The sequence below is a fragment of the Narcine bancroftii genome, chromosome 3 (assembly GCF_036971445.1).
Source record: "Narcine bancroftii isolate sNarBan1 chromosome 3, sNarBan1.hap1, whole genome shotgun sequence".
Classification (NCBI taxonomy): Eukaryota; Metazoa; Chordata; class Chondrichthyes; order Torpediniformes; family Narcinidae; genus Narcine; species Narcine bancroftii.
The window spans coordinates 371325888-371349554 of record NC_091471.1 but is presented as its reverse complement, the minus strand read 5'-3'; positions in this window follow the sequence as shown (position 1 = coordinate 371349554).

Below are 23667 nucleotides of genomic sequence, written 5' to 3'. Positions count from 1 at the left end.
GGATTCAGAGGCGGGTTATCAGAGGGGGGGAATCAGAGGCAGAGCAACATAGGCGGTGAAACACGGGTGCGGAAACGGAGGTGGGGAATCTGATGCGGGAAATCAGAGGCAGGGAATCAGAGGCAGGGAATCAGAGGCAGGGAAAGAGAGGCAGGGTATCAGAGGCGGGGAATCATAGGCGGGGATTCAGAGGCGGGGAATCAGAGGCGGGGAATTAGAGGCGGGGAATCAGAGGCGGGGAATCAGAGGCGGGGAATCAGAGGCGGGGAATCAGAGGCGGGGATTCAGAGGCAGTGAAGCAGAGGCGGGGAATCAGAGGCGGGGAATCAGAACCGGGGAATCTGAGGCGGGGAATCAGAGGCGGGGAATCAGAGGCGGGGAATCTGAGGCGGGGAATCTGAGGCGGGGAATCAGAGGCGGGGATTCAGAGGCGGGGAATCAGAGACAGGGAATCAGAGGCAGGGAATCAGAGGCAGGGAATCAGAGGCAGGGAATCAGAGGCGGGGAATCTGAGGCGGGGAATCTGAGGTGGGGAATCAGAGGCACGGATTCAATGGTGGGGAATCAGAGGGGGGAAAAGAGTTGTGGGGAAAGAGAGGAGAGAAAGAGGCACACAAATAAAGCCAGGGAAAGAGAGGAGGGGAATCAGAGGTGGATAATCAGACGCGGGGAATCAGAGGCGGGGAATCAGAGGCGGGGAATTAGAGGCGGGGAATCAGAGGCGGGGAATCAGAGGCAGGGAATCAGAGGCGGGGAATCTGAGGCGGGGAATCAGAGGCAGGGAATCAGAGGCAGGGAATCAGAGACAGGGAATCAGAGGCAGGGAATCTGAGGCGGGGAATCTGAGGTGGGGAATCAGAGGCGGGGAATCAGAGGCGGGGAATCAGAGGCGGGGAATCAGAGGCGGGGAATCAGAGGCGGGGAATCAGAGGCGGGCAATCAGAGGAGGGCAATCAGAGACGGGGAATCAGAGGCGGGGAATCAGAGGCGGGGAATCAGAGGCGGGCAATCAGAGGCGGGGAATCAGAGGCGGGGATTCAGAGGCAGTGAAACAGACGCAGGGAATCAGAGGCGGGGAATCAGAGCCGGGGAATCTCAGGCGGGGAATCAGAGGCGGGGAATCAGAGGCGGGGAATCAGAGGCGGGAATCTGAGGCGGGGAATCTGAGGCGGGTTATCAGAGGGGGGAAATGAGATGTGGGAAACGAGATGCAGAGAAAGAGGCACGGAAATAGAGGCAGTGAAACAGACGCAGGGAATCAGAGGCGGGGAATCAGAGGCGGGGAATCAGAGGCGGGGAATCAGAGGCGGGGAATCAGAGGCGGGGAATCAGATGCGGTGAATCAGAGGCGGGGAATTAGAGGCATGGAATCAGAGGCGGGGAATATGAGGCGGGGAATCAGAGGCGGAGAATCAGAGGCGGGGAATCAGAGGCGGGGAATCAGAGGCGGGGAATCAGAGGCGGAGAATCAGAGGCGGGGAATCAGAGGCGGGGAATCAGAGGCGGGGAATCAGAGGCGGGGAATCAGAGGCGGAGAATCAGAGGCGGGGAATCAGAGGCGGGGAATATGAGGCGGGGAATCTGAGGCGAGGAATCTGAGGCGGGGAATCTGAGGCAGGGAATCAGAGGCATGGAATCTGAGGCGGGGAATCTGAGGAGGGGAATCTGAGGTGGGGAATCAGAGGCACGGATTCAGTGGCAGGGAATCAGAGGGGGGAAAAGAGATGTGGGGAAAGAGAGGCAGAGAAAGAGGCACACAAATAAAAGCAGGGAAAGAGAGGAGGGGAATCAGAGGTGGGGAATCCGAGGCGGGGAATCCGAGGCGGGGAATCCGAGGCGGGGAATCCGAGGTGGGGAATCCGAGGCGGGGAATCCGAGGCGGGTAATCAGAGGCGGGGAATCAGAAGCGGGGAATCAGAGGCAGGGAATCAGAGGCAGGGAAATAGAGGCAGTGAAAGAGAGGCAGGGTATCAGAGGCGGGAAATCAGAGGCGGGGAATCAGAGGTGGGGTATCAGAGGCAGTGAATCAGAGGGAGGGAATCAGAGGCAGGGAATCAGAGGCAGGGAATCAGAGGCGGGGAATCAGAGGCGGGGAATCAGAGGCGGGGAATCAGAGGCAGGGAATCAGAGGCGGGGAATCAGAGGCGGGGAATCAGAGGCGGGGAATCAGAGGCGGGGATTCAGAGGCAGTGAATCAGAGGCGGGGAATCAGAGGCGGGGAATCAGAGCCGGGGAATCTGAGGCGGGGAATCTGAGGCGGGGAATCTGAGGCGGGGAATATGAGGCGGGGAATCTGAGGCGCGGAATCGGAGGCATGGAATCAGAGGCGGGTTATCAGAGGGGGGAAATGAGATGTGGGAAACGAGATGCAGAGAAAGAGGCACGGAAATAGAGGCAGTGAAAAAGAGGCAGGGTATCAGAGGCGGGCAATCAGAGGTGGGGAATCAGAGGCGGGGAATCAGAGGCGGGGAATCAGAGGCTGGGATTCAGAGGCGGGGAATCCGAGGCGGGGATTCAGAGGCGGTGAATCAGAGGCGGGGAGTCAGAGGCAGGGAATCAGAGGCGGGGAATCAGAGGCGGGGATTCAGAGGCGGGGAATCCGAGGCGGGGAATCCGAGGCGGGGATTCAGAGGCGGGGAATCAGAGGCGGGGAATCAGAGGCGGGGAATCAGAGGCGGGGAATCAGAGGCGGGGAATCAGAGGCAGGGAATCAGAGGCGGGGAATCAGAGGCGGGGATTCAGAGGCAGGGAATCAGAGGCGGGGAATCTGAGGCGGGGATTCAGAGGCAGGGATTCAGAGGCGGGGAATCAGAGGCAGGGAATCAGGCAGGGAATCAGAGGCAGGGAATCAGAGGCGGGGAATCAGAGGCGGGGAATCTGAGGCGGGGAATTTGAGGTGGGGAATCTGAGGTGGGGAATCAGAGGCGGGGAATCAGAGGCGGGGAATCAGAGGCGGGGAATCAGAGGCGGGGAATCAGAGGCAGGGAATATGATGCAGGGAATCTGAGGCAGGGATTCTGAGGCAGGGAATCTGAGGCAGGGAATCTGAGGCAGGGAATCTGAGGCGGGGAATCTGAGGCGGGGAATCTGAGGCGGGGAATCAGAGGCAGGGAATCAGAGGCAGGGAATCAGAGACACGGAAAGTGAGGCGTCGAATGAGAGGCGTGGAATCAGAGGCAGGGAAACAGGTGGGTAAACAGAGGCGGGTAAACATATCCGGATAAAAAGAGGCGGGGAAAGAGATGTGCAAAACATAGTGGTTGGAACTTATGTGTTGAAAATGAGGGACACAGAACTGATGAAAAAGAGTTGTTGAAATAGAGGGAGGGAAAGAGAGGCTCTGATAGAGAGGAGGGTAAAGAGAGGAGGGGAAAGAGAGGCTGGGAAACAGATTGGTCGAAACGTAGTGGTTTGAACTGAGGTGTTCAAAATGACTTGGGGACTAAAAACAGATTAAACAGAGTTGTTTAAATTGAGGGAGGGAACGAGAGGCACGGAAAGATTGGAGGGGAAAGAGTGGAGGTGAAAGAGAGGAGGAGAGACAGAGGCAGCGAATCAGAGGTGGGGAATCAGAGGCGGGGAATCAGAGGCGGGGAATCAGAGGCGGGGAATCAGAGCCGGGGAATCAGAGCCGGGGAATCAGAGGCGGGGAATCAGAGGCGGGGAATCAGAGGTGGGGAATCAGAGGCGGGTAATCTGAGGCAGGGAATCAGAGGCGGGGATTCGGAGGAGGGGAATTGGAGGTGGGGAATCAGAGGCGGGGAAAGAGAGGCAGAGGAAAAGGCACGGAAATAGAGGCAGGGAAAGAGAGGCGGGGTATCAGATGCTGGTAATCCGAGTCGGGGAATCAGAGGCGGGGAAAGAGATGTGGGGAAAGAGAGGCGGGGAATCAGAGGCGGGGAATCAGAGGCGGGGAATCAGAGGCGGGGAATCAGAGGCGGGGAATCAGAGGTGGGGAATCAGAGGCGGGGAATCAGAGGCGGGGAATCAGAGGCAGGGAATCAGGGGCAGGGAATCAGAGGTGGGGAATCAGAGGCGGGGAATCAGAGGCGGGGAATCAGAGGCGGGGAAACAGGCGGGTAAACAGAGGCGGGTAAACATAGGCAGATAAACAGACGCGGGGAAAGCGATGGGCGAAACATAGTGGTTGGAACTTATGTGTTGAAAATGAGGGACACAGAACAGATAAAACAGAGTTGTTGAAATTGAGGGAGGGAAAGAGAAGCACGGAAAGAGAGGAGGGGAAAGAGAGGTGGGGACTCAGAGGCAGGGAATTGGAGGCGGGGATTCAGAGGCAGGGATTCAGAGGCGGGGAATCATAGGCGTGGAATCGTAGGCGGGGAATCAGAGGCGGGGAATCAGAGGTGGGGAAACAGAGGCGGGCAAACAGCCGGGTAAACATAGGCAGTTAAACAGAGGTGGGTGAACAGATGGGCGAAACATAGTGGTTGGAACTTATGTGTTGAAAATGAGGTACACGGAACAGATCAAACTGAGTTGTTGAAATTGAGGGAGGGAAAGAGAGGTGCGGAAAGAGTGGAGGCGAGAGAGTGGAGGCGAAAGAGAGGCGTAGAGACAGAGGCGCGGAATCAGAGGCGGGGAATCAGAGGCGGGGAATCAGAGGCAGGGAATCAGAGGCAGGGAATCAGAGGCGGGCAATCAGAGGAGGGCAATCAGAGACGGGGAATCAGAGGCGGGGAATCAGAGGCGGGGAATCAGAGGCGGGCAATCAGAGGCGGGGAATCAGAGGCGGGGATTCAGAGCCGGGGAATCTCAGGCGGGGAATCAGAGGCGGGGAATCAGAGGCGGGGAATCAGAGGCGGGGAATCAGAGGCGGGAATCTGAGGCGGGGAATCTGAGGCGGGTTATCAGAGGGGGGAAATGAGATGTGGGAAACGAGATGCAGAGAAAGAGGCACGGAAATAGAGGCAGTGAAAGAGAGGCAGGGTATCAGAGGTGGGCAATCAGAGGCGGGGAATCAGAGGCGGGGAATCAGAGGCGGGGAATCAGAGGCGGGGAATCAGAGGCGGCGAATCAGAGCCGCGGAATCTGATGCAGCGAATCAGAGGCGGGGAATCAGAGGCGGGGAATCAGAGGCGGGGAATCAGAGGCGGGGAATCAGAGGCGGGGAATCAGAGGTGGAGAATCAGAGGCATGGAATCTGAGGCGGGGAATCTGAGGAGGGGAATCTGAGGTGGGGAATCAGAGGCACGGATTCAGTGGCAGGGAATCAGAGGGGGGAAAAGAGATGTGGGGAAAGAGAGGCAGAGAAAGAGGCACACAAATAAAAGCAGGGAAAGAGAGGAGGGGAATCAGAGGTGGGGAATCCGAGGCGGGGAATCCGAGGCGGGGAATCCGAGGCGGGGAATCCGAGGTGGGGAATCCGAGGCGGGGAATCCGAGGTGGGTAATCAGAGGCGGGGAATCAGAAGCGGGGAATCAGAGGCAGGGAATCAGAGGCAGGGAATCAGAGGCAGGGAATCAGAGGCGGGGAATCAGAGGTGGGGAATCAGAGGCGGGGAATCCGAGGCGGGTAATCAGAGGCGGGCAATCAGAAGCGGGGAATCAGAGGCGGGGAATCAGAGGCGGGGAATCAGAGGCGGGGAATCAGAGGCGGGGAATCAGAGGCAGGGAATCAGAGGCGGGGAATCAGAGGCCGGGAATCAGAGGCGGGGAATCAGAGGCGGGGAATCAGAGGCGGGGAATCAGAGGCGGGGAATCAGAGGCAGTGAATCAGAGGCGGGGAATCAGAGGCGGGGAATCAGAGCCGGGGAATCTGAGGCGGGGAATCAGAGGCGGGGAATCTGAGGCGGGGAATCTAAGGCGGGGAGTCAGAGGCGGGGAATCAGAGGCGGGAATCTGAGGCGGGGAATCTGAGGCGGGGAATCTGATGCGGGGAATATGAGGCTGGGAATCTGAGGCGCAGAATCGGAGGCATGGAATCAGAGGCGGGTTATCAGAGGGGGGAAATGAGATGTGGGAAACGAGATGCAGAGAAAGAGGCACGGAAATAGAGGCAGTGAAAGAGAGGCAGGGTATCAGAGGCGGGAAATCAGAGGCGGGGAATCAGAGGTGGGGTATCAGAGGCAGTGAATCAGAGGGAGGGAATCAGACGCAGGGAATCAGAGACAGGGAATCAGAGGCAGGGAATCAGAGGCAGGGAATCAGAGGCGGGGAATCAGAGGCGGGGAATCAGAGGCGGGGAATCAGAGGCGGGGAATCAGAGGCAGGGAATCAGAGGCGGGGAATCAGAGGCGGGGAATCAGAGGCAGTGAATCTGAGGCGGGGAATCTGAGGCGGGGAATATGAGGCGGGGAATCTGAGGCGCGGAATCGGAGGCATGGAATCAGAGGCGGGTTATCAGAGGGGGGAAATGAGATGTGGGAAACGAGATGCAGAGAAAGAGGCACGGAAATAGAGGCAGTGAAAAAGAGGCAGGGTATCAGAGGCGGGCAATCAGAGGTGGGGAATCAGAGGCGGGGAATCAGAGGCGGGGAATCAGAGGCTGGGATTCAGAGGCGGGGTATCAGAGGCGGGGATTCAGAGGCGGTGAATCAGAGGCGGGGAATCAGAGGCAGGGAATCAGAGGCGGGGAATCCGAGGCGGGGATTCAGAGGCGGGGAATCAGAGGCGGGGAATCAGAGGCGGGGAATCAGAGGCGGGGAATCAGAGGCGGGGATTCAGAGGCGGGGAATCAGAGGCAGGGAATCAGAGGCGGGGAATCAGAGGCGGGGATTCAGAGGCAGGGAAACAGAGGCGGGGAATCAGAGGCGGGGATTCAGAGGCGGGGATTCAGAGGCGGGGAATCAGAGGCGGGGAATCAGAGGCCGGGAATCAGGCAGGGAATCAGAGGCAGGGAATCAGAGGCGGGGAATCAGAGGCGGGGAATCTGAGGCGGGGAATCTGAGGTGGGGAATCTGAGGTGGGGAATCAGAGGCACGGATTCAATGGTGGGGAATCAGAGGGGGGAAAAGAGTTGTGGGGAAAGAGAGGCAGAGAAAGGTGCACACAAATAAAGGCAGGGAAAGAGAGGAGGGGAATCAGAGGTGGAGAATCAGACGCGGGGAATCAGAGGCGGGGAATCAGAGGCGGGGAATCAGAGGCGGGAAATCAGAGGCGGGGAATCAGAGGCGGGTAATCAGAGGCAGGGAATATGATGCAGGGAATCTGAGGCAGGGAATCTGAGGCGGGGAATCAGAGGCAGGGAATCAGAGGCAGGGAATCAGAGACACGGAAAGTGAGGCGTCGAATGAGAGGCGTGGAATCAGAGGCGGGGAAACAGGCGGGTAAACAGAGGCGGGTAAACATATCCGGATAAAAAGAGGCGGGGAAAGAGATGTGCAAAACATAGTGGTTGGAACTTATGTGTTGAAAATGAGGGACACAGAACTGATGAAAAAGAGTTGTTGAAATAGAGGGAGGGAAAGAGAGGCTCTGATAGAGAGGAGGGTAAAGAGAGGAGGGGAAAGAGAGGCTGGGAAACAGATTGGTCGAAACGTAGTGGTTTGAACTGAGGTGTTCAAAATGACTTGGGGACTAAAAACAGATTAAACAGAGTTGTTTAAATTGAGGGAGGGAACGAGAGGCACGGAAAGATTGGAGGGGAAAGAGTGGAGGTGAAAGAGAGGAGGAGAGACAGAGGCAGCGAATCAGAGGTGGGGAATCAGAGGCGGGGAATCAGAGGCGGGGAATCAGAGGCGGGGAATCAGAGCCGGGGAATCAGAGCCGGGGAATCAGAGGCGGGGAATCAGAGGCGGGGAATCAGAGGTGGGGAATCAGAGGCGGGTAATCTGAGGCAGGGAATCAGAGGCGGGGAAAGAGAGGCAGAGGAAAAGGCACGGAAATAGAGGCAGGGAAAGAGAGGCGGGGTATCAGATGCTGGTAATCCGAGTCGGGGAATCAGAGGCGGGGAAAGAGATGTGGGGAAAGAGAGGCGGGGAATCAGAGGCGGGGAATCAGAGGCGGGGAATCAGAGGCGGGGAATCAGAGGCGGGGAATCAGAGGCGGGGAATCAGAGGCGGGGAATCAGAGGCGGGGAATCAGAGGCGGGGAATCAGAGGCGGGGAATCAGAGGCGGGGAATCAGAGGCGGGGTATCAGAGGCGGGGAATCAGAGGCGGGGAATCAGAGGCGGGGAAACAGGCGGGTAAACAGAGGCGGGTAAACATAGGCAGATAAACAGACGCGGGGAAAGCGATGGGCGAAACATAGTGGTTGGAACTTATGTGTTGAAAATGAGGGACACAGAACAGATAAAACAGAGTTGTTGAAATTGAGGGAGGGAAAGAGAAGCACGGAAAGAGAGGAGGGGAAAGAGAGGTGGGGACTCAGAGGCAGGGAATTGGAGGCGGGGATTCAGAGGCAGGGATTCAGAGGCGGGGAATCATAGGCGTGGAATCGTAGGCGGGGAATCAGAGGCGGGGAATCAGAGGTGGGGAAACAGAGGCGGGCAAACAGCCGGGTAAACATAGGCAGTTAAACAGAGGTGGGTGAACAGATGGGCGAAACATAGTGGTTGGAACTTATGTGTTGAAAATGAGGTACACGGAACAGATCAAACTGAGTTGTTGAAATTGAGGGAGGGAAAGAGAGGTGCGGAAAGAGTGGAGGCGAGAGAGTGGAGGCGAAAGAGAGGCGTAGAGACAGAGGCGCGGAATCAGAGGCAGGGAATCAGAGGCGGGGAATCAGAGGCGGGGAATCAGTGGCAGGGAATCAGAGCCGGGGAATCAGAGGCGGGGAATCAGAGGCGGGGACTAAGAGGCGTGGAATCAGAGGCGGGGAAAGAGATGTGGGGAAACGGAGGCCGGGAAGGTTGCGCAAAAAGGGAGGAAGGGAATGTAACACATCCCATCCTTGTGTTTCAGGGACAAAAGGTTCCTTATCTTTCTTGCATTCCTTTTCATTCAAAACCAGTTGATAAAACGATCCCCTGAGCCAGCAGGCTGCATATTCTCTGCTCTCAATATTATCTCTTTGATTTTGATAGAGCCAGTTGTTCATTGCCTGACACATCCAGTCATCCTCGGATCCGAGCTTTGGCCAATATACTGAATTCCCTTTTATCGGGTTTTTTTAACCCATTCCAGACAGCAATACCTGACCATGGTCTGTTTGTCTTTCCCACGGGTTTTCCCCGCACCCCAATCAGATAGCATTAATCCTAACGGACTTTGCTTATTTATCTGATTGTCCCGTCCTTCCTTAGGACTATTTCCCTTGCTACTCACACCTCCCATACTAACAGGTAAGTAAAATTTATCTTACCGGGATCCAGTAGCTATTCCTAGCGCGCTTCCTTAATATCCTCCCGTCGTTTGTTCTCAATGCCTCTTCTCGGATATCACTCGCTTCGTCCACTGACAAGTCACCCGCCATCCGTGAGTCCAACTGAATCAGCCGGGGTGCACCTACCCTCGTCGTCGGGCACTCTGTCAGTGGAGGGAGTGGGATCCCGGACGAGTCCCCATTTGTGAGAAACAGAAGTACCTTCACAGAATTTGCTCGAGACAAAAATTGAGAACAAAGAACTTTTATTATACTATTACAACAATGCAAAGTTGGGTGCTTCCCCTTACCCTGGGAATACACACATACACTGGGGCTCACCCAACTTTTATACATTTCATTTCAGTACAGAGATACCTTCCCCCCAACATTCTTCTGCCTCCTGGATTGGTTTAGCATTAGGTAATTCTGCCCACGTGGTTTCTAACTTCTTATCAGTTTATGTGTCTTCCTACAAACTTGTTAGCCAGAGAAGTATCATGTCTTTGTTCTTCACTCATTAATCAATCCCTAAGACTTGCTAAAGCTATCTACTTGTTATCCTGTTTTGAAGATCCTTAGTTTATTTCACTTTTACAACCCTTCCTCTCATTCCAGCATCCCTTCACCCTGATTTAACCCATAATACTTAATCTCTAATGAGCACTTGCTTGACTCCTCACATTCCAGTATCCCTTCACCTTAAGTTAACCCATAATACTTTATTCTTAATTGGCACTTGCTTGACTCCTAACATTCCAGTATCCCTTCACCTTAAGTTAACCCATAAAACTTTATTCTTAATTGGCACTTGCTTCCAGTATCTCTGGACTCCTAACATTCCAGTATCCCTCACAGGTGGAATCTAAGGTGGAGAAACAGAGGTGTGGAATTAGACTGGTTGAAAAAGAGAAGCAGAAAGAGGAGTAGAAACAGAGTTGGGGAAATGGAGGGGTGGAAACAGGTGTTAAAAATGAGGAAGGGAAAGAGAAGGCTGGTACAGGGTCAATAGTCAATTACTTGAAGGTGTGGATAAACAGAGGGACTTTGGGGTTCAAATCCAAACATCCCTCAACGTTGCTGCCGCACAGGTTAGTTATAGGATAGTCATGAAGGCCAATGAGCTTCATTAACTTTTCTACATGGTCGTGCGTCAAAATGATGCCATTTTGGTAAGAAAGCGCAGAAAATTACTATGATCACAGGAATGGCCTCCACGTGCATCCTCGAGCAATATCTACATGGTAATTTTATGGAAACAAGTGACAACGTGACCAAATATCCAATCATATTTATAAAAATAGCACTGGCCTTAGCGAAAGAATGGATCACGATGTCCGACTCCCCTCTACTTATAGCACGCTGGGCTGTGGAGATGAACAGCTGTTACCTATGGAAAAAAATCACATAAACATTACCCTTTGGTAAAGGTCTGTCAGCCATACCTGAACCACAAAAGGGGTCCAGACACAGTAATAAAAAGGAACAATAGAATTCTATAAAACATTTAAAGATTTATTAATTCCTCCCCTCCTGGAAGTAATCAACCAGATTGATAAAACACAAAGCTTACCAGATTCATGCAAAACAGCAATAATTACAGTAATACCAAAGACAGAGAAAGATCCACTCGCACCAGCGTCATATAGACCAATATCTTTACTTCACACAGATAGTAAGATAATAGCTAAACTATTAGCAAACAGATTAGCCGACTATGTACCAAAAATAGTAAATCTAGACCAAACTGGATTTATTAAAAAAAGATGAACAACAGACAATATTTGTAAATTTATTAACTTAATTCATGCAGAAGAAGGAAATAAAGCTCCATCAGTAGCAGTTGCTTTAGACGCAGAGAAGGCCTTTGACAGAGTAGAATGGAATTATTTATCCAAAGTACTACAAAAATTCAGTTTACCAGAGAAATATATTAATTGGATTAATATAAGGGGCCATTGGCAAAAGTGACAGTAAATGGATATATATCAAAGCAATTTAACTTAAGCAGATCAACAAGGCAGGGATGCCCACTATCACCCTTATTGTTCGCGTTAGCCATAGAACCACTAGCAGAATTGATAAGAACAGAAAATAAAATAAAAAGGATAAAAATAAAAGACAAGGAATATGAAATCAGTTTATTTGCAGATGACCTTATAGTATACTTAACAGAACCAGAAATATCAATAAAAGAATTACACAAGAAATTGAAGGAATATGGAGAAGTGTCGGGATACAACATTAACGCAAATAAAAGTGAAGCAATGCCAATGAATAATGCGGATTTCTCAAAATTTAAGAAAGAATCACCATTCAGATGGCAAATGCAAGCAATACGATACCTAGGTATACAAATAAAAAAAACCTCGGCCATCTATATAAACTCAATTATTATCCACTAATGAAAAAATTACAGGATGACTTAGAGCATTGGAAAGACTTACCACTAACACTAATAGGAAGGATAAACTGTATTAAAATGAACATTTTCCCAAGGATACAATACCTATTTCAGGCATTGCCAATACACTTGACGGAGAAATTCTTAAAGGAGTTAAAGAAAATAATAAGGAAATTTTTATGGAAAGGGGGGAAACCGAGGATAGCACTAGATAAATTAACAGAATGGTATAAACAAGGAGGCTTACAACTGCCAAACTTTAAAAATTATTATAGAGCCGCACAATTAAGATACCTATCAGATTTTTATCAAACAAGGGAAAAGCCAGATTGGACTAGATTAGAACTAGATAAAATATGGGAGAAGATACCCGAACATATATTATATAAATGGGATGAAAAATTGGTACAACGTAGAAATTCTCCAGTATTACATCATCTGCTCAATATTTGGAAGAAGATTCATGTAGAAAGGAATAAAACAAATTACCAACTACCAAAACTAATACTGATGCAAAATCAGCTAATCCCTTTTACAATAGATAACCTTTCCTTTAGAGAATGGGAGAAAAAAGGGATCAAAAGAATAGAAAATTCTTTGCAACTTGACAAGTATGACAAGTCTTACAAAATCTCTTTCCATCCTTTTCCAAATTAGGTCAGTAGAATTGTTTCATCATTTCCTTTACCCAAAGGTGCCCACCCAAATGTGTTTTATGAGCCATGTTCAAAATCTCATCTCTATAGGCTGTAGGATCTATAACCCAATGAACCTCTGCCCATTCTTCATTAGCCAATATCGCATTATATTTTCTCATCAATAAACCTCCTTTGAAATAATATCCAACTGGCCCTTTTTAATTCCTTCACCAGAGAATGATTTCTATCCATCTCCATTTTGTTTTTCTATCAATTTTCCTCGAAGTTCTGAAAAATCCTTTTACCAACTGCTGCTCACTGTCACAAACTTTAAAACCATTTTAGACATCACTGCCTTCACTGTCACAACTTTCAAATTTAAAATCAGAATCAGAATTCTGACTGAAGAAAATATTTAAAATGACTGGTGATTCACAGCTTGACTCTTTGATCTCTTAATTAGTTTGCTTCTGTACCTGACAGCTTGTTTCTTTCAGCTGCTGAATCTCTCAAGCTTTCTTGAAATCAATTGTCCAATATCTTCTTCACTGACCAAGGTTTTCAACATAACTGCCAACTTCCGTTGTTCAACTTTTAACCTCCAGAAGTTTCATCTCCTTAGCAATAAGCAACAACTCCTCCTTTTTCAGATCTGAAAAGTTTAGTGATTCCAAACACATTTTTAATTTCTATTTGGACAAGTTCACTTGGCCCACACTTAAGTTTTGTTTCCAAAACACACTCATCTGTACTTTGTGCAGAATCTCACTTCATATTGGGGTTTAAAACATTCACATTCTGCAGAAACTGACAAAGTTTCCACTTTCAAATCGACACAGATTGGAGTTGCCAAACATAGACCAAAATCCATCGCTGTACTTTAACCACACACACAATAAGCCTTTTAATGAGTTTACTAATAAATCACAAAAACTCCAAAGATTTCAGATCCCAAAACTCCAAATCGCAAGGACAAGCCCAAAATATGCTATGAACTAACAACCTTTTTAATTATTTTGGGACTAAAGGACCTTTTGACAAGAATGTGCTAAAAAGCATTTAAATCCATTTATGCCTCTGAGAAGTCTGCTTTCCTCAGAACTAAAATGGCCTGCATTTGTACAGGTGCTTCTGAACTAACACCTATTGTTTTCAATATCTCAAGAACATCATAAATCCTTTTCACCTTCTCCAAGAATGATGTGTGTTTAAAATGCTAATGCTTTGTCCTTGTGCCCCTGAAACATCAAAGCTAACTGATCAAGAATACAGGTACAATATTTTACCTCTGTGATTTACTTTACTAAGACATTTTTATATACGAGAAATATTAAATTAATATTAAAGGTTAACACAACTCCGTGACATATCTGAATAGTCAAGGTATTAAAGGTGAGTGGGAGAATGGATCAGTTCATGATGGAATGGACACAATGGGCCAAATGGCCTACTTCTGCTCCTGTATCTTATTGTCTCATATTTTACAAAGCACAGATGTTTTTTTCAACCCCAATTTGTAAATCACAGTTTTGGCTTTTGAAATGTAAATTGCACACATTTTTGCACAGCAAAGATGTCAGTTTTGACCCAAAAACAGGACATAGTTTGAAAAATACAACTTTTGTCTTTTTTTAACAAAACACTCCATACTTTCCTTCAAAACACAACCTTCAGTTTTTGTTTATTAGAACCTCCACTTCTCCCAAAACAACCATTGTACACAAATTCTCCAAAACACCACAACCATTCCTTAACTGGGGAACACTTCCCCTAAATATTGGCAACATTTATGCTGGCATTGCTCGGACGCCCTAATCAGAGTGACCCACAGTCGCCAGGAGTGGGTGCTGCCACGCGAGCCATCATTCAAGAAAATGGCTCACGAGACCATCTTGTGACTTGAAGTCAAGCTGGTGTAAATACGATCAATAATTCTCTCTGTTTTGTGCAAAGAATCTTGCATATAAGAACTAAAGAGAGTTGGGGTGTGGTTTGGTGAAACTCTGTGTTCTTCATTAATTCTCTGAGTCAACTCAAAGTGGGAGTTTGATTCCTCATCTACGTGTGCAGCCCAGACATTTTGGGCACAGTTACACCAGGTGTACACATTGCCCAAAGCCTTTGGGATCAGCATTGTGGTGCACACAATAATCACGTCAAATAGGATGGAGTGATTAAACACCTTCAATGACCAAAAACCTGAGCATTACTGATACACGACTGGGCCAGGTTCCTTGAACAGAAGCAAGAGGGGGCAAGTCCGGGAAATCCAGGGTGGAGCTAAGGGAGAAGTTGGAGAAGGTCAGGTAGATATGGACTGGCCAGTCCATACATCTATATCAAAGCCTTTCACCACTTCTTTGAGATAAAACCCAACGAGATGATGTGGCGACACAGAGCACATACTGTACTTTATGACATACATAGTTCATAGTGTCCATCACAGGTTCAGCCTGTCGGGTGGTCTTGTGATGCTCTGTGGCTTCCGAGGCACTGGGCCCTCCCAATTTTGTGCCAGCTCCCCTTCTCGCTTCAGTCTGTGTACGGACCTGAATCATTAACTGACCATCTCTCTCCATGGACACTGCCTAACCAGCTGAGTTCCTCCAGCTTCATTCTTTATTCCTCATTCTGGTGGTCCTTCACCTAAAGGCAGAATGGGCTCACGGGGAGAAACAGCCTCCTGCTCCTACTTTATTCTGTGTTGGGGAAAACCTATTCTAAATCCTCGTTCACTCCTTGAGGTGATCGGTCCTTGGCATCTGTTGGCCCTTGTACAGAACAAAGGCCACTCTTCTGCCTCTCACCCTGAAAGGACTCAGTTCAACCTTGTGCCATTTGGGGAATTAGTATTGGGGGAGTGTCAGGTATTGAAGGTTGGGGGTAAGACGTGGGTTTGTTGGGGGATCAGGGATAAGTTAAAGGTTATCTGCCCTCTCATTTCAACTGAATCCATACAGACCTGCATCATTCTGTGTCATATTAAGCCCTGACCACACAAATCCCCCCCATTCACTTTCCAATTTGATGAAGGGTGCAGAATATTAGCTGGATCTTGTTCTGATAATTGTGATGAAGACACCGTCACACAGATTTTGCCAGGAAGCTAGGAGAGAGAGTGACCAAGGACATTTCAGACAGGAATCAATTCTCAACTCCTCGACTTGAGTCTCATATCCTAATGCCTCCCTCATCTCTAAAACAATAGTGTGAATTGACTACAGATGGAGCCACTTTCAGGAGCATTCTACGTCAAGAATCAGTCTGCAGAAGCGGAAACAGCCCTGTGGAAAGTTCTTTCAGGTGGCAGCCTGAAAGGGACAGCTGCAGGAGAGGCGCCTCAGAGCGCACTCCAGTTCCTGTCAGCGCGGGATATCAGGGCAGGTGCGGCTAGCTCAGGATGTTGGGGCAGAGGAGGCTGTCAGGCAGCAGTGATGGGTGGTGTCGGGCGCGGTGATGGGGGCTCTCGGGTGAGGTGAATGGGGCTGTCGGACGCGGGAAGGGTGGGTTGTCGGGCATGAGGAGGGGGGCTGTCAGGCGCGGGGATTTGGGTCCCTGGCTGATTATCATCAGGCAGCTGCATTCAGGTTCCTCGGGGGAATTGCTCAGACACAGAGATTATACCTCCCGAAGGAAGATTGGTAAGTACTCCTCCGAGCCGCATCAGGCTCTTTCACATGGCCTCCATACAGCAGCATTCGGGTTGAATATGTGACTTTACATCGGTGGTATTCTGGCCACCTGAAGGAGGCTCATCGGGCCTGATCCAAAGGCTGCAAGAAGCCTTCAGCACCACTCAGTCCCAGAATGGCAGTTTCTGCTTTGAACTGTTAGCCACCATTGTCAACTTCAAGAATTTAAAATTACTAAGAAACTAGACATTTACATATGTAAATTGGAAACCAGAAATCAGACAGGCAGAGAATGATTACCAATGTGTACTGTGAGCAACCCTTCCAGATTTCTGTTGAAATTTTGTAGACCAGAAGGATGTTCTTAATTTTAACGGGCACATGAGATTAAATTGCCAACAACAAATCCTTTCTATGTCTTGAGGAAGAGGATGTGCAAAATGTAAAGCAGAAGCTGTACCAATACCTTCCAAGAAATGTTATCCAATTTGTTGGCAGGAAAATGTCTTAAAAGCTCTACCATGTGACTGTGTTCTTTAACTCCCGTTCAAACATTAATAGTGAGGTGAGTCTGTTCACCCACCACTGGTACCCCTCATTCTTGCTGGCATGACTCAATAAAGACTGTGTTTTAGAGTTTGTGGTTTGTTACTGTACCTTTTTGTACCTTGACAGGAACTTGACTTCAACAAGGGTGAGAAAAAAAAACACTCAAACCCCTTACATGGTGAGAGATTGAACCTGGGTCACTGTCACTAAGAACATTCTTCCAAACATGCCAAGATCAAAATTCAATTGATTGTCATGGTATAAAGTGCAATATTACACAAAATTCACTTCATTCAGACATAAAGCAGACAGGGTCACATTAGCAGGAAGTTAGACATAGTGTTCCTTGCAGTCAAGAGGAAAAGAGAATTCCCTGAGTCCCCTACAGCACCCAAACCCAGCCCTTACCCACAAACACCCAGCCCCCTGCCCCCAAAATCCAGAACAAACCATCAAATGCAGTTGCCTTGTTTAGAAAAGGTAATGGGGAGAATCTTGGGAATTATAGACCAGTATAGGATCTATGAGCATTTGCAGAAGTACAGACTTCTCAAGGACAGTCAGCATGGCTTTGTGATGGGAAGGTCACGCCTCATAATTCTAAATGAGTTTTATTTGAGGGGGGTAACAAAGGAAATGAATGAGGGTCGTGTGGTAGATGTGGTCTACATGGATTTTAGCAAGAATTTGACAAGACTCATCAGAAAGTAATTTGGCAAAGGATCAGGGTATCTTTGGCTGTGGATAAAAAAATTGTCTTGTTGGAAGAAAGCAGAGAGCAGTGGAGTGCCACAAAGATCTGTTCTGGGACCCCTGCACTTGGTGATTTTTATAAATGACCTGGATGGAGAGGCAGAAGATGGGTCAGTAAGTCTGCAGATGATGTGAAGATTGGAGGAGTTGTGGATGAAGCTGAAGGTTGTCGAAGGATACAAGAGGATACAGACAGGATGCAGATTTGGGCAGAAAAGTTGCAGATTGATTTCAATCCAGGTAAGTGTGAGGTGATGCATTTTGGAAGGACAAACCAGAAGGCTGGGTACAAGGTTACCAGTCGGTTACATGAGTGAGGATAAACAGAGGGACTTTGGGGTTCAAATCCAAACATCCCTCAAGGTTGCCGCTCAGGTTGATAGGATAGTTATGAAGGCCAATGGGATGATGAGCTTCATTAAACTTTTCTACGTGGTCATGCGTGAAAGTGAGGCCATTTTGGCAAGAAAGAACAGAAAAATTAACCACGATCACAGGAGTGGCCTCCACGTGAGACCTGGAGCAATATCTTCATGGAAACAAGCGACAACTTAACCAAATATCTAATCTCATTTATAAAAATAGCACTGGCCTTCGCGAAAAGATGTATCACGATCAACTGGATGTCCGATAGCACGCTGGGCTGTGGAAATGAACTGCTGTTACCTACGGGAAAAAAAAATCACATAAACGTGACCCTTTGGTAAAGGTCTGTCAGCTGTACCTGGACCACATAGGGGCCCAGACACTAATATAAATGAACAATAAAAGGGGATAAAAGTAACCATTATATAAACCAAAACCAAGTTTCCCCAACTGGACTCATCTACTTGTAATCTCTGAAAATGTGGATATGAAAACAAACTGCAATAGAGAGAGAAAAAATTCAAAGTGCAAAAGGAAGAGTCTTTAAATGAATCCCTGAATGTGTGTTGAGTCTGGTGGTGAAGGGGAAGCAGCTGTTCCTGAACCCAGCTATACCTCTTTCCTGATGGGAGCAGTGAGAACAGAGCGGGAGATGTGGATCCTTGATTGCTGCTGCTCTCTGACAGCAGCGTTCCCTGCAAATGTTCTCAATGGTGAAGGGTTTTTACCTGAGATGTCCTGGGCAGTGTCCATACTTTTGCAGAGCTTTTTGCTCAGGGGTATTGGTGTCACAAGACAACAGCTCAAACCTACTACAAACTGAACCTTTCACCCCTCACACCCGTAAACCCACTATTTTTCTTGCATCAATGTGCCTGTCTAAATGTTAACAGTCCCTATTATTCCAGACTCCACCATCCTGCCCGGCCATGCGCTCCAGGCAACTGCAGACTTCTGCACGTTCTCTTTCTACAAGTCCTTCAGCAGCCTTGTGTTTCCTCAGCACTGCCTGCTCCTCCACCAACCTCTGCCTCAAATCCATTCACTCTATGAGCTTTCTGCATCACTCCAGAGAAAAGCCCAAGGTTTCTCTCTCTGGATATTGCATTTACTTCATTCTGATGGGCTGAATTCCTGCAGCTTCCCAATCAAACATCTGCAATCGCCTTTAAATTGTGCACCTCTGCACAGATTTGTGCCACCTGCTTTTAAACAGGTTAAATCCTATGGGCATTCTGACAGTATCCTTCCACTCTCTCTCTCTCTCTCTCTCTCTCTCTACCGGTGGAACTAAATCCTTCTGCTCAAATTGTTGCTTGGTCTGGGCTTCCGTCCTTTTGCCTGGATTCTCATCCTCTGCTATTTCAGTCTGAACCTTGCCGTCAGCCCAAGGAATAAAAACGTGGGGATATGGATCGGAATTCTTTCTGGCTAGAGCATCTCAAACACTGCTCTCATCCTCGTGTGTGCACAGCTAGAGACAAGAACAAATCTTGTCCTTAGTCACTGTGAAATCCATCTCCAGGATGCTGGCACTTTATTCCTGTGTGTTTTTTTTGAACCTTGCTTAGTGCTAGGTGTTTGAATTAAGATTTTTCCATTAGTTTTTCCTTTTGAATTGAACATTACAATATATGTTAATGCACTTTCCAAATTGTTTTACAATGTCAACAATATTTTAAAGAAAAATCTGAAGACTTCACCATCTGAGATGCAGGAACTAATCTGTGGCTTGGGCGGGACCGCGCCCAGGGGTATTTGGATTATTTTCAACAGGACCGTCTTCCAATGTCTGCAGTGAAACTGGGAGAAAGAGGGTTGGGCTGTCGGTGTCATAGTTAATGACTTTAATTACAGAACTAAAAGCTTTCAGTCTGTGGTGAACTGATATTCCGCGGCCCCCCTCAGCATCTTGGGTATCCCTCCCCCTTCTGGGTCCTAATCCGCTCCCCCTTCTGGGTGCTCATTTCCCTTCCCTCACCCCTCTGGGTCCTGATCCCCCTCACCCCTCTGGGTCCTGATCCCCCTCACCCCTCTGGGTCCTGATCCCCCTCACCCCTCTGGGTCCTGATCCCCCTCACCCCTCTGGGTCCTGATCCCCCTCACCCCTCTGGGTCCTGATCCCCCTCACCCCTCTGGGTCCTGATCCCCCTCACCCCTCTGGGTCCTGATCCCCCTCACCCCTCTGGGTCCTGATCCCCCTCACCCCTCTGGGTCCTGATTCCCCTCACCCCTCTGGGTCCTGATCCCCCTCACCCCTCTGGCGGTCCCCCTCACCCCGCTGGCGGGTCCCCCTCACCCCTCTGGCGGGTCCCCCTCACCCCTCTGGCAGGTCCCCCTCACCCCTCTAGCGGGTCCCCCTCACCCCTCTGGTGGGTCCCCCTCACCCCTCTGGGTCCTCGTCCCCTCCCCCAGCAGCCTCACCATTCCCCTCCCCCCCTCACTCTTGCCGTTCCCCGACCCCCCCCCCTCAGCCTCGCGGGCCCCGACCCCCCTCAGCCTCTCGGGCCCCGACCCCCCTCAGCCTCTCAGGCCCCGACCCCCCTCAGCCTCTCGGGCCCCGACCCCCCTCAGCCTCTCGGGCCCCGACCCCCCTCAGACTCGCGGGCCCCGACCCCCCTCAGACTCGCGGGCCCCGACTACCACAAACCCTAATGTCACCCCGACACAAACTCCCTCACGGTTCCCCCCCCCCCACCTCACAACCATCTCCCCGCCCGTTCCCCTCCGAGCTCCGGCCACCCCAGACCCAAAGGGCGACCCGTGGAAACTCCCTCCTCCCTGGTCTCGCTCCCAAAATGCCCCGATTCCCACCCGTGAAGCACCGACACGAACCTCTCCCGCTCGCAACCAACTGCTCCAAAGGCGGGAAAGATCAACAACATGGCGGCCCCCAGGGGTCGCTCTCGCGAGAGCTTGGGCCACCCCTCCACGGGATCTCTTCGCCACCCCAGTCCCACCGGGGAAGGGTCCGAGAGCTGCCTCGGGCCTCCAGTCCATCTCCCCTTCAGGCTGCACATTTCCACACCAGGACCTGCCCCACATTCCCCCCCAAGATTCCAGTCCATCCCATCTCCACCACCTTGGCCCAAAGCTCATTCCACGCTCCCACCCCCCTCTGAGGGAATAAAATCCCCCTTCAATCTCAATCCATGTCCTCCTCTTTGAATCTCTCCCACTCTCCTTGGAAACAGCCTGTCCCCATGGACACGATCCGTCCCCCCTCACAATTTTCAAATCTTCCTCAATCTTCTACGGTCCAGGGAATAAAGTCCCAGCCTGTCCAACCTTCCCCTGGAACTCAAACCCCGAAAGACAGACCACCTTCTTGTCCCTCTCCTTGACGCGCTGTCTCATTCCTATCCTTCCTCTCCTCCGGCCACCCAAACGGCACACAACGTTCCCAAGTTGGCCTCACCCATGCCTCGTCCAACTTCCTCGTGGCCTCCCACCTCCTGCACTCAATCCTTTCATTTCTGAAGGCCAAAATATCAGAAGCTTTCTTCACTCCCCCCATCCCCCCCACCCCCCCATCTCTACATGGGACTCCACTTTCGGGCAGTTCTGTACCACAGTTCCTCAATCCCTTTGTTTGAGAACACTCCTCAATGGTCTGCCATTTAACATTCAAACTCTTACGTTTTAAGAATCAATTGCAGAGATGCATGGATGTGGGAAGTCAGGAGGGTTAGGGAGTGGCTGCAGGTCGATGAGACTGGCAGAATGATATTTCACCATGGACGAGACAAGCCGAAGGGTCTCTTTTCTTTGCTGTGGGGTTTCTAGGGTAGAGTTCACACCTTTTTCAGGAAGGAGGATGAGCAGACAGATGTCATGGTCCACGGGTAGGAAAGGTGATGAGATCCTGCCAGGAGAGATGAGGGAGTTAAGTGCGAAGGTGAAGGGCTCTACCAAGGGGTCTCTCTCTGTCTGTCTGTGTGTGTGTGTCACTACGACTGTGTGTGACTCTCTATGTCTGTGTGTCTCTCTGTGTCTATGTGTGTGTCTCTCTCTCTCTCTGTCTGTGTCTCTCTGTCTGTGTCTCCCTGTCTGTGTCTCCCTGTCTGTGTCTCTCTGTCTGTGTCTGTGTCTCTGTGTCTCTCTCTCTTTGTGTCACTCTGTGTGTCTCTCTGTCTGTGTGTGTCTGTCTGTGTGTCTCTATCTGTGTGTGTCTCGGTGTGTGTGTCTCGGTGTGTGTGTCTCGGTGTGTGTGTCTGTGTGTGTCTCTGTGTGTGTCTCTGTGTGTGTCTCTGTGTGTGTCTCTCTCTGTCTCTCTCACTGTCAGTGTCTCTCTCTCTGTCTCTGTCTGTGTGTGATTCTGTATGTGTGTGTGTGTCTGTGTATCTGTCTCTCTGTGTCTATGTGTGTGTTTGTCTCTCTGGGTATGTGTGTGTCTCTCTCTCGGTGTCTCTCCCTCTGTGTCTCAATGAGTGTCTCTGTGTCTGTATGTGTGTGTGTCTCTCTCTCTCTGTCTGTGTATCTGTGTGTGTCTCTGTATCTGCGTGTCTCTGTGTCTCTATGTGTGTCTCTCTGTGTGTCTGTGTGTGTGTGTCTCTGTCTGTGTGTGTGTCTGTCTCTGTCATGTGTGTATCTCTCTCTGTCTCTATGTGTGTCTCTCTGTCTCTGTGTGTGTCTCGCTCTCCGTCTGTGTGTGTCTCTCTCTCTATCTGTGTGTGTCTCTCTCTCCGTCTGTGTGTGTCTATCTGTCTGTGTGTGTCTGTGTGTGTCTCTGTCTGTGTGTGCCTCTATCTGTGTCTCTCTCTCGCTGTCAGTGTCTCCCTCTCTGTCTGTGTGTGTTTCTGTGTGTGTCTCTCTGTGTGTCTCTGTGTGCGTGTGTGTCTGTGTGTGTGTGTATCTGTCTCTCTGTGTCTGTGTGTGTGTGTCTGTCTGGGTATGTGTGTGTCTCTCTCTCGCTGTCTCTAATATTTGCTTATTCATTACCCACCATTGTCCATCCCTACTGGTGGTGCAGGCTTTGTTCCCCAAGGCGTCCATATTGGCTGTCCATAGACCATCTCTTCCCCAATGCATTCCTCAGTGTCACCTACATTAAAATCAAGATGGCATCAGCACCTTTTTGGGCACTTTTAGTCGTGTTTCCTCAGTTGTTCTGGCCAGTTTTGTGTTTCGTTCACACATTCCTGCTGCCTGGAGTTAATGGCACTCGTGGAAGATCGCCTGTTCCTGAAACAATTCATCATTTATCTTATTTGTAACATTTTTACATTTAATTTAACATATGCATTAAAAAACTTAAATTTCTTATTTGAAAATAAGATAAAATTAATACATAGTGATTTAAAAAGTAACCCCTCCCACAGCTGCCCAATAGAAAACAATAAAGAGAGAAAACATCTAGATAGTATTTATAAAAATTGACCAAAACTCTCAAATAAAATCTTGCTTTTCTTGGTTTTAGGAGTCAGAAAGTTCGTGTTGGGTGATTAAAACTTAATTCCTACAATTAGTAAATACACATCCCAAATCTTCAAAAGATCAGGAGCACTCAACATGGATTTGTGGGAGGAAGGTCATGTTTGACCAATCTGATTGAATTTTTTGAAGAGGTGACTAGGAATGTGGATGAGGGTAGCGCAGTGGATGTTGTCCATATAGACTTCAGTAAGGCCTTCGATAAGGTACCACATGGAAGGTTAGTTAGGAAGGTGCAGTCTTTAAGTATAAATTTTGAGATAGTCAAATGGATTGAACATTGGCTGAAAAGGAGAGGCCAGAGAGTGGTAGTGGATAATTGTCTGTCAGGTTGGAGGCCGGTGACCAGTGGTGTGCCTCAAGAATCTGTATTGGGCCCATTGTTGTTCGTTATATACATTAATGATCTAGATGATGGGGTGGTGAATTGGATTAGTAAATATGCAGACGATACTAAGATAGGTGGAATAGTGGATAATGAAGAAGGTTTTCTAGGATTGCAGAGGGATTTGGGCTGCTTAGAAAAGTGGGCTGAAAAATGGCAGATGGAATTTAATGCTGATAAGTGTGAGGTGCTTCATTTTGGTAAGAAGAATCAGAATAGGACATACGTGGTAAATGGGAGAGCAT